The sequence below is a fragment of the Triticum aestivum genome, chromosome 1A (assembly GCF_018294505.1).
Source record: "Triticum aestivum cultivar Chinese Spring chromosome 1A, IWGSC CS RefSeq v2.1, whole genome shotgun sequence".
Taxonomy (NCBI): domain Eukaryota; kingdom Viridiplantae; phylum Streptophyta; class Magnoliopsida; order Poales; family Poaceae; genus Triticum; species Triticum aestivum.
This window is the reverse complement of record NC_057794.1, coordinates 577,975,497-577,986,763: the sequence shown is the minus strand read 5'-3', so window position 1 is coordinate 577,986,763 and position 11,267 is coordinate 577,975,497. Positions and strand designations below refer to the sequence as shown.

At 43.2% G+C, this 11,267-nt stretch overlaps 1 pseudogene; it reads left to right on the top strand.

Annotated features, from left to right (window-relative positions):
- The first annotated feature begins 5,675 nt into the window (after positions 1 to 5,675).
- Positions 5,676 to 11,267, top strand: part of LOC123054324 (uncharacterized) — a 9,481-nt pseudogene continuing 3,889 nt past the window's right edge.

Genomic DNA, 11,267 nt, shown 5'->3' with positions numbered 1-11,267 from the left:
CGTGGCATGCGGTCCGCTTCGCCGTCCACGCGCGTCGACTTATGTGTTGTATGCGCCGCGCCGCCTTCCTAGGCATGGGAACGCCACCGTCTGCGCCGGTCTTCGGCACGCTGTCGGATTCTTCCTTGCCTACTTCGAGCACCGCCGCCGCGTTCTTGACCTAGCAGCCGCCACCTCCTCAGGCTGCCGCTGCCCTTCTTCTCAATCCATGGCAACTACCTCGACACCGGCCACCCCGACTCGACATCGACCACGGCGTCCCTTGCACGACTACCTCGACCACGGCTACACCACTTGCGCTCTCGGCTACTTTGAAAAACGGCACAAAGGGCTACCGCCTTGCTTGAGCAACCTCGTCGGTTTCCACTTCAGTCATGACTTCCGCGATGCGTCAACCGTTACGACTATGGAGGGGGGGTCCGTCAGCTTGCCTTCGGATTCTTCTCCTGTCTCACCGTCTGTGTCGCTACCGTTGTGACTACGAGGGGATGTTGAGTATATTGATTATTAGGAAAAACGAGATAGACTAGGATTTGTTCCTGTCTTGTCTTGTACTCCAAGTTGATCATTGTACTCCTATATATATGCCCACGAGGCTCAAACAATACAAAAACAACTATTCCATCAAATCCCTCTCTATCCCTTCTAACACCGATCCCTCCTCCTCGCGCTCCAGCAGTGTACAGGTAAGTAAACGTGAATAAATTGTAGATGAACATTTGTATTAGATTCACATATGTATAGATAGTAGACGAACATTTATATTAGATCCACATATTAATATATTGTAGATGTATTTTAGATTTGATTCTCATGTTTATAGATTATAGATGACCTTAGATTTAATTAGCATGTTTATAGATTCACATATTTATAGATTATAGATGAATTTTAGATTCAATTGTTGATTGGTATCCTTTTATTCCATTCGTCCATCCATATTCTTTAAAATTGATTGATAGTTCATATATGTAAATATTTTGTAGCCTTTTATTCCAGTCTTCTCTTATCCATACAGAGTCTCAGATGTATGCATATTTATTTGGAGTGTTCAAGCTATGCAGGGCTTGAAAAGAGTGTCCAAATTAAGGCGAAACGTTAATTAATTTATGTTTCGCAAAATTTCTGACACTCAATGTTTACATTTTTTAGCACAAGTCAAGCCCAATTTTTCTGTCCATCAGTATTCTTTAATATTGGTTGATGTTTCGTATATGTAAATACTTTGTAGCATTTTATTCAAGTCATCTTTTATCTATATGGAGTCTCATATGCATGCATATTTGTTTGGAGTATTCAAACTATGTAGGGCGTCAAAAGAGTGATGAAATTAAGGAGAAACGTCAACTAATTTTAAATTCGCAAATTTTCTAGCACTCAATGTTTACACTTTTTAGCACAAGTCAAGCCCAATTTTTTCGTCCATCCATATTATTTGATCTTGGTTGATGTTTCATATATGTAAATATGTTGTAGCCTTTTAATCCAGTCGCCTCTTATCCATATGGTGTCTCATATGTGTATTTATTTGGAGTGCTCGAACTATGCAAGGCTTCAAAAGAGTGTCGAAATTATTGCGAAACGTTGATTAGTTCCATTTCGCAAAATTTCTGACAATCAATGTTGACATTTTTTAGCACAAGTCATGCCCAATTTTTTCATCCATCCATACTCTTTAATATATTCCATAACGCATTGAACTGTTCTATAACATGAACTTATTAGGCAACCAACAACGAAGCATGCCATTGGTGTGGTGACACCAGGGTAGGTGCGTGCAACAAGGTTGGCCTCACTTGCAATGAAATCCGTGTAGATCTTCAAGATGACTTTCTTGAGTGGGCAGTATGTTTTCATTCAATTATTGTTGTGGCTTATCATTTGGTTACATATATAAAGTTGCATCCACAATTCGTTAATTGATGTCTTGTTTTAGTTGTGCTTAGCGCATTCCTAGTCTGGGTCGAGTTCATGCATGTGGCGAGCCTACCAATCGATGTAGAGGGCATAGTTCAGTTTAACATGGCGCTGTTAAAAAATGGCATAGACTTGACCCTTAGTGTCACCAAAAAGGCAGGCATAACGTATTCCAGAGGATCAAATTGGTTGCAGATTGCCACAGAATTAGCCATGCAAATTTGGAAAAAGTTCTTATTATTTCTTCACGAATTAGAGGAGTGCAACAAAATCTATCCGTGGTACGATGTTCCACAGTCACCATAGTTGTTTCCATGGTCATCTCAATGTTGTAGGCAAGCTTGTATCGTACTAGCACTTTATTGAACATATATGTACATTGTATGCACTTATTATATTGTCATGTGTAAGTATTATAGATTAGATAGTTGTTAAACTAAAGTGCACGTTTAAAGTGTGCTTTTTATGACTTTCCTATACTAATATTACTTCTAAGCCGAAAACGCTACCACGGCAGCCAAAAACGCTACCACGGCAACATGTTTTTCTTTTTGCCTTGTGTCATGTATCATTGGCGGGCACAAACAATCGCATTGCCACCGGAAGATATCATGATAGCAGTGGTGTGCAGCCCTGAGAGTCTGGCCTGCCATTGTTGGGCTTTTGCTGCGCGTCACTGTTAGGCCTTCCTACAGTAATGGTATTTGCATGTCTATCGTTACGCTTGTAAGAGTGGTGTTTGCACATTGATTACCAATAAAGTTATGTAAACTGGGATGTGTTTTATTCTATGTACAAATGGCCTGCTTACATGTTCGTAAATGATATTGTCCAATATCAAAGAAATTTTTAGTTATATGTAGGCTGGTTATTTATGCTTCATTTGCCAACCAATTTTACGACTAGGATTGAAATTCATTGTGATATCTTGCAAGGAGTATTATTAAGCTATTGAAATCATAGTGGTTTAGGAGAGCCTTCGATGGTATGTTGAATTTTGTTACGCATTTCTACGGAAGAAGCATTGGTTCTGTAGTTTTTGCACAGGAAGCACACGAATGAGGTCATGCCGATGATGGGGTTGTGGTCATTTGGTGCGGGCTTTGGAGAATTCCCATTCATTTGGTTTTTGAGAAGAAAATCATTGGGCAACCTACTAATTTCCAAGAAATGCATATTACCTTCTTGCTTTGTAGTACAGTAGAGAGACACAACAATTCTTCCAGATGATCGTGGAGAAGTTGAACGTGGTGCGAAGACAACAATGTTAAGCTGGTTGCTTCTTTTGGGTTTTGTTTGAAGCTGTCATGCAAAGGAGGGAAAATTCTGTAGCTTTTCTGGTGTGACTTTGGCATCACTTTTGGAAAAAAGATCAGATATATTATGAAGATTCACCGGAAGTACAAAGCATCTCAAATATATATACAATACATCAAGGTCTATGGATCACCAAACGACCATTGCCGCCGCCAGAAACGAGACGGTGACGCGTCGTTGTAACTGCTCTCTTACCGATGTCGGCCTATTGCCATCACTTGGGAGTCCCTATGTTGGTTTTGTTGTCTCTCTGGTTTTACAAACGAATTAGAGTGGTTATAAACCATGCCAGGCATGAGGATTGGTGCCGGTGACTGGTGCCGAGTTGCCACTCCACTTGCTTGGCCCATCATGAGAGGCACAACTTTAGCACGATTGCAAGCCGGTCTGATATCACTACAAGAGGTTTGGTGATTTCAGGAGATACCATGACAATATGGATTTATCAAACATGAGAGTAGGATTGAGCACAAAAACAAAGCATTATGGAGTTAATAGAAGACGTGTTACATGTGCATGCTTACTAGTACCCCGAAAAAAACATGGAGCTCCTATATAGCGCTTTAGGCGTCAGCTTGCCGCGATGTATCGATTGGCCCATTTAGCATAGTGCTGCAACAGTTTGATTTGCGCCTAGTCTTTTGCTTTTGCTCACAGGCTCGCTCCAGTGAAAAGGCACCTACTGATTCAGGGGGGAAACGGACTACTAGCTGTTTTACCAAATAAAAGTACCGAGTTGAGTTTTCGCCTAGAATTTGTAACACTCCAGCGCATATGCTTCCAGGTCATGGTGCTAGGGAAATTCGTAGTGACCATATTTTGTGGATCACGAATTTTCCTGCCGATGTAATCTGTGCAGGGGCCGGCGATTCCGCCGTGACCATAGGTTAATGGAATGCTAGGTGTTCCATGTCAAAATAAAAAAATAAAATAATAATAGAAATCATACATTCAAAAACTCATCCTAAATTTTAAAATGTTCATGAATTTGAAAAATGTCCATGAATTTTAAGAAATAATTAATTTGGAAAAAATCTCGTGTTTGTGCAAAAAAATAAGAAATCTCGTGAATTAAGAAAATGTTCACGCATTAGAAAAAACGTTCGCAGATGTGAAAAAATTGTTCATGAATTCAAAAAATTGGCACTATTTTAAATTTATTACAAATTAGAAAAATGTTCATGAATTTGTAAAAATAAAGATAATCTAAAAAAAGGAAAGCATAAAACAATTAGGAAAAAGAAAAACCAGACCTCGAACATCCAGAAGTTTCCGATAACTGGTTTTTTTAGGCGTTTCCGATGTGCACAGTGAAATGCTACACAGGCTTGCCCACGGTCGACGGTGGTGCAGGACATACATAAGGAGAATTTGGCAAGCTATGGAGCAGTTATTCATGAGATAGTTGAACATTCTTTAGCCTTTGCTTTTTGTAATTTCAGTCATGAGTTTAGGAGCTCAAACTTTGAAGCTCACAACTTAGCGAAGTATGCTTTATCTCTCGGTGGTGGCCGTCATGTTTGGTTAGGACATCCCGGGAATTTATCATCCGTCTTTGTAAACATTGTGACGAATTAATAAAAATTTCGTGAGGTTGCCTAAAAAAAGGGGGTGCTACGCGTCGGCGGGCGGATCTTTTAAAAAGATCCGCCGCCTCGCGAGCCGTCGGATCTGACACAAATTTAGCGGGCGAACGTCTTTTCACTGCTTTGCAACAAAGAGGTTGTTGTAGAAACATTCGTAACAGAGCTCTTGTTGCGGAATATTTTTGCAACAGAGGTCTTGTTGCGAATTTTTTTTGCAACAGAGGTCTTGTTGCGGATTTTTTTTTCAACAAACATCTTGTTGCGGGTTTTTTTATTGCAACAGAGTTCTTGTTGCTGATTTTTTGCAACGGAGTTCATGTTGCGGATTTATTTTTTGCAACAGAAGTGATGTTGCAGAAGTGGACGGCGGTCTTGCCATGGACGGTAGCGAGGGGAGGTCATTTTCTTCATTACCCAATAGCAGTAGGAGCGGGCGCCATCAATCGAGAAGAGGGAGGAGGAAAGATGGTGGTGGTGGAGGCGGCCGGCGACCGCAACGACAGAGCGCGTGCTCGCCGGCGTCCGCGGCGGTGCAGCTGGGGTGTTTGGCGGTGGCGCGGCTGCAGCACCTCGTCTGGATGAAGGAGAGATGCAAAAGAAAGATAGGATTATCATGAAGAACGATTGGATCTGGTAGTTGTTTCGGGAAGGTGCAGACGTGCGAGCCCACTGACATGTGTCGTGTGCACGAGAGGGCGGACGAAAAGAGCGTGATCAGCCGGGTGATTTCAATCTTTTTCCAAAACAAAAGCTGCCTAAGAAAATAGAAGTATTTGGCTCCTTACGCGTCGCAGCGTGGGAAACTTCTCAACTGGTTCAGAAAAAACAGGAAAGTGTTTTCGAGACAGTCTCGGACTCTCGTGCCGTGCCAACCGCGTATATACATACGGCGCCCACGGCATGGATCATGGACCTACAGAGGCACACACGTCGCAGGCTATCTCGTTGGTCGATCCGATATGTCGTCGGTAGCACGCCGCGCACCAAGTTGCTGGTCGAGCATCCCCACCGAGCTCGCGGGCGTCGTGCTCCGCCGCCTGCCTTGCCATGCCGACCGGGTCCGCTTCGCCGCCGTCTGCAAACAGTGGCGCGCCTCTGCGCGGCAGACCTCTCCGCCCCCGCACTACCCGTGGCTCCCCTTGCCTGACCGGACATTCTACAGCCTGGCCGGCTCCGCCTTCCGGCCGCTGCCGCTCCACCTCGACCGCCACCGGCAGCTGCCGCACGCGCAGAGCTCCTGCGGCGAGCGCTTCGACGGCGCCTACACACTGGTCAGCCCCTTCTTCATGTCCACCACCATCCTGCTCCCTGGCCTCTCCAACGCATGCGCCCCCAACGTGCCTCTCCTTGTCGCGAACGACCAGCCAGTGCCGAACATGCTGAAGCTCGTGGTGTGCTCCCACCGTCCCACGACCTCGTCGCCGCGATCGTTGATGAATAACGAGGCATGGACGTATATATAGCAAGCTTGCCTTGTGCCGGCCAGGGGCGTCCTCGTGGCGGTTGACCACATCCGACGAGCTTCGCCACCTCCAAGACATTGTCTCATACTCTCATGCGAGGGAAAGCTCCTCGCCCTCGACAGCCGGGACGGGCTCTTCTCTGTCTCCATCGGCACGGACAGGCGCACCAGCAATCCCACCGTGTCACGGGTCGAGCACCTCATGGGTAGCTCCCGTGGTGTCCTCGACGACTCGCCGCGATACCTGCTACTCCCTCCGTTCCTAAATACTTATCTTTTTAGAGATTTCAACAAATGACTACATGCGGCGCAAAATGAATGAATCTACATTTTAAAATATGTCTACATACATCCGTATGTTGAGTTTATTTGAAATGCCTAGAAAGACAAGTATTTGGGAACGGAGGGAGTAGAATCCAGCGGCACGTTGTTGTTCGTTTGCAGAGAGGATCCTGAGAACAAGGCGAAGCAGGGAGTGTTGGCGCGACTCGGCGGTTGTACTGTGGAATGGGCTCGAGCTGCAGATGAAGACAAAGTTTAAGGTGTTCGAGGCGGACTTGGCACGGTCGCGATGGGCGAGTCTGAGGAGCGTGGGCGACGACCGGCTGCTGTTCGTCGGGCCATGGTGCTCCCGAGCTGTTCATGTTACCGCCGCCGGCGAGCAGGACCGACTACACCGGGACCGTATTTTCTTCACGGAGGACGACAGGTTTTTTTTCTTGGCCGAGATTTTCGGAAACCGGTCAAAAACCGGCCCTTCCGTTACCTAGCGAAAAAAATCAAATATCGCCAGAAAATTTTGAATCATTTGAATTTATACGGCTAACATATGTTAATAGCTTGCGTATGCCTTTCCAAGCAGAAGATAACTCGTAGTAAGATGGTCGGATGTTGAGAGCCCCTTCTTCCCCGTGCGGCCGTTAAAAGGCTTCCCGGTGGTGAAGGACCAAACACTGAAGCTAAGGCTACCGATCAAGCTCAAGAACTGAAGCATCAAGAAGGACCAAACCAAACACACAGCAGGTCAATCTCTAGGTGGTGAAGGACTAAGGAGGGAAGATGGCTGCACCATTGGATCAAGGTATGATCATCTTCTCCTAATTTTTGTGGCTCAAACTTGTGCTATGTTGACCCTGGTAACTCCAACGAGGGATAGCTGCGACTCGACTGAATGGAGAGTTCTATGTATGAGATCTAGCTCGATGTTTGTAGACTTTCTGCTGGTCTGAAATACTTGTTTAGATTATTTTGTAAGGGCATCTCCTATGCCGATCTGCAAATTCGCTCTGGCGGACGGGGGCAGTCCATGGACACGGATACAGAAGCCGACCATCCCAAACTGTTCGCATATGTCCGATTACATTTCACACATTGTTCCAACTAACCGACTGAAATTCATGCAAATATGACGGGTTTTATCAAAGTTTGAATAAAAAATAGCACAAATCATCCATACATAACATGCAAATAAATCTAGTACAACAATAGTTCGAATTTAGCGAGATCAACCGGATATCCAACAAGTTTTTCATGGACGGATCGTCTCGTCCCACATAATGTCTCTTCAGCTTCACCCAACAGTGTATGTGTGTAAATGGTCGTCCCTCCGACACATTGTGCATCACAGCAGCACGTGCAGACTAGATAATGTGTAGACTAGCATTGAGTGAACGATTCACTCAAAAAATTGAGCAATAAGAAGTAAAACTTATGATCTACTCATCTACCACGCGCAATGGCCATCTTGCCTCCAGCCAACCAACCGCATCACAAAACTTGGTGATGGAGGACTGGATGGCGTACCATCGTTACGATAACGACATCACATTGCGTTGATGATGATGTGCATGTCGTAGGACGCAATGTGCTTTCACCGTGAAACGAATCATGCACGTATTGCCAATAGATCCCCTCTCTGCTCCTGCCTATGAAGTCCGCGGATACAGTCAACCACGCACCACACAACAACTCATCCTCCATGGTCGAGTACCCCGTCATCTTTCGTACTCTGAAAGAACGATACGGCGTTTGAAAATTAGCTCAATGGCATTTGACCGAACACATGTCGGGTGTGGTGTCCGCCATGGACTGGGGAGGATGAGTGTACCTGGCTACGGACGAGTCTTGGCTGGGCGACGCCATCGCAAAAGATGAGCGGGCATGTCGGTGCTGGTTGCAGAGGTCTAGCAATGCCTGTGTGGCGGCCGGAGAGACACAACAACGACGGTGGAGGAGAAGGATGTGGATTCAAAGCAAGGGGAATAAGTGATGGAATCGAAGAAAATAGGACCGAAAGGATGATTTAATGGGCTGGGGTGTCCGAGTTCTTCTACTGTAACGTGTACGACATGAGGTTGCGGCGGTCACAGTTTTTGCTGGAAACGCCGGTGCGGCCGTTAAAATGCTTCCCGTGGCTATTCTCTCCAAGTCAACGATAGCTGTGACTGAATGGAGAGTTCTATGCATGATATAGCTCGATGTTGGTAGGCTCTGCTGGCCCGAAATACTTTTCAGCTGATTGCAAACCCAAAAATTTGCATCAATGTACTACAGAGCACTAGTGCAGAACCGGGCAATAGCACCGGTTCGTACGGCCTTTTAGTGTTGGTTTAGAAACCGGCACTAAAGTGTGGGCACTAAAGGCCTACCCCCCTTTAGTACCGGTTCAACACGAACCGGTGCTAAAGGGAAACCACGTGGCACGAGCCAGCTCCGGGGGCCGGGAGCCCTTTAGTACCGGTTGGTAACACCAACCGGTACTAAATGGTTGTGAGTTTTTGTTTTATTTTGTATTTTTCAATTAAATTTGTGTTATCAATTTAATTTAGGATTGTTTTACGTTATAATGAGTTGTAGTCGTCGTCATCATCATCATCATCATCGCATATTAATAAATAAATAAACTCTAGCTAGCTAAAAATCATCATAGTCGTCTAATTACCACTATTTAATCATCATAGTCATTACCGTTAGCTATCTAATCATCATCAACGCTGGCTAGCTTAAAGAGGAAACATTCACTTTGTAACAGAAGCAAAGATATCATCAAGTTCAACATAATCATCACCAACATCGAAGTTCAGGACACGGACATGAGACACGTACTAATTAAGAGCATGAACTAGTAGCTACTGATCCTGCTACTCCCTCTCAGGTAGAATAGCATAGAACATGTATAGCTCTCCTGATTCGTCATACTGGAGCATGTAGATGAATTTGTCTCCTAATCTTGGGTTGCGCTTCTCCTTGCTGCCCCCTAGTACTTCTCTGCGATCGTTAACATTTTTGCTCCAATCTTTCACTATTAAGCATTCTTCGCTTTCAGAAATCCTGAATGCACTCATGTGCAATGTAGGAAATCTTGGTCGTAAGCTAACCATTGACATGCGACCTTTTGTCTTGATCCACTGAGGCACAACTGTCATCGAAAGTCCCTGTTGAAGAACATCGTATAGTAATTAATATACTAAGCAATGAAAGTTTAGCTTCAAAAATAATATATGCAAAAGATGCACTAATTAAGGATAAATATTTAAAATCTTACCATCTTTCGATTATAGATGTGACCGTAGTTCAATACGATCATCATTGGTCGCACGTTTTGAGTACTAACATTTCTAAGTTCAGGAAATTTTTTTGTCTTGACAGTATTAAGATCCTCAAGCCATGAAACATAATGACTTATCTCCTCGCAGTTTAGTTGAACCCCGGGGCAGTAGTAGGTCCTGTCTACCAAGCGCCGGACATGTTTGCTTGAACCGAAATAAGCTGACAATACAAATTAGTTGTCAACTATTTTTGAATAAACTGTATCAAAGACATAAACATATGCATGCATGGTTGAGAAAAACTCACCAAATGGTAGAACTGGAGGCGTTTGCACATCGACCCAGATGTCTATATTACCTTCAGTATCATCTTCCGGACGAATATCAAAGGTGATAACCATATCATGCTCAAATGCATAAGCCTTGCATAGTGCTTGCCAAGTTTTGCATTCAAAATGGGTGTGTGTGTCTCCATTATATAATTTGACGTTGAAAGTATACCCATGCTCCGTCTTCAAGTAAACTCTCTTTACCACCATATCATCTATAGCACTAAAACATATCTTATCCAAGACAAAAATTCTTGCATGGCAGAAGATGCGCTAGTAGAATAGTGAAAATTTAAAATTATAAGTTGAAGCAAATGAAGCATAAGTTTTGCATTCAAATAATAATTGACAAAGTGACTTACTGTATCAACTTCGAATGTCTCATCCAGCTTGATGCTGAAGCGCCTACCATCAACAAGGAAATTTTTGTCGCACAGGCCGCGCTGGTCTTCGCAGTGTTCGCACATAATGAAATTTTTTTCGTCGTCAGATGACATTTCCTATGTTCATATAGGTGAAACATTAAACACCTATATCTAGCCAAATATATATTCATCTAACATTTGACATTAATATATCTAACTATATTCATCTCTAACAATTGAAATTACTATATATTTAACTTTTCTATCTAATTCATCTAACATTCAACATTAATCTAACATTTATATAAACTCAAAATATATAAAAAATTAAATAAACAGAAAAACTCATTAATAAATAATATTTTAATTAGATCATCAAATCTCAGATACCTAAATTTTCTTACTAAAAATAAACTAATTGTATTAATTATTGAACTAGTTCAAATCTCATATACCTAAATAAACTAGTTCAACAATTTTCTAACTAAAAATAAACTAGTTATATTAATTATTCAACTATAGTTTTAATCTCTAGTTCGACAATTTTTCTATCTAGCTAGCTAATTCATCTAACATTCAACATTAATCTAACATTTGATCATCTAATTAACTTTTCTAAAAAACAGAAAATAAGTAAAAAAATGTGTGTGTGTGTGTATATGTGTATATATACGTATATTATGTGTGTACGTATGTGTGTGTGTGTGCGGCCCCGTACGCCGCCGTCTCGTACGTACGAGCGG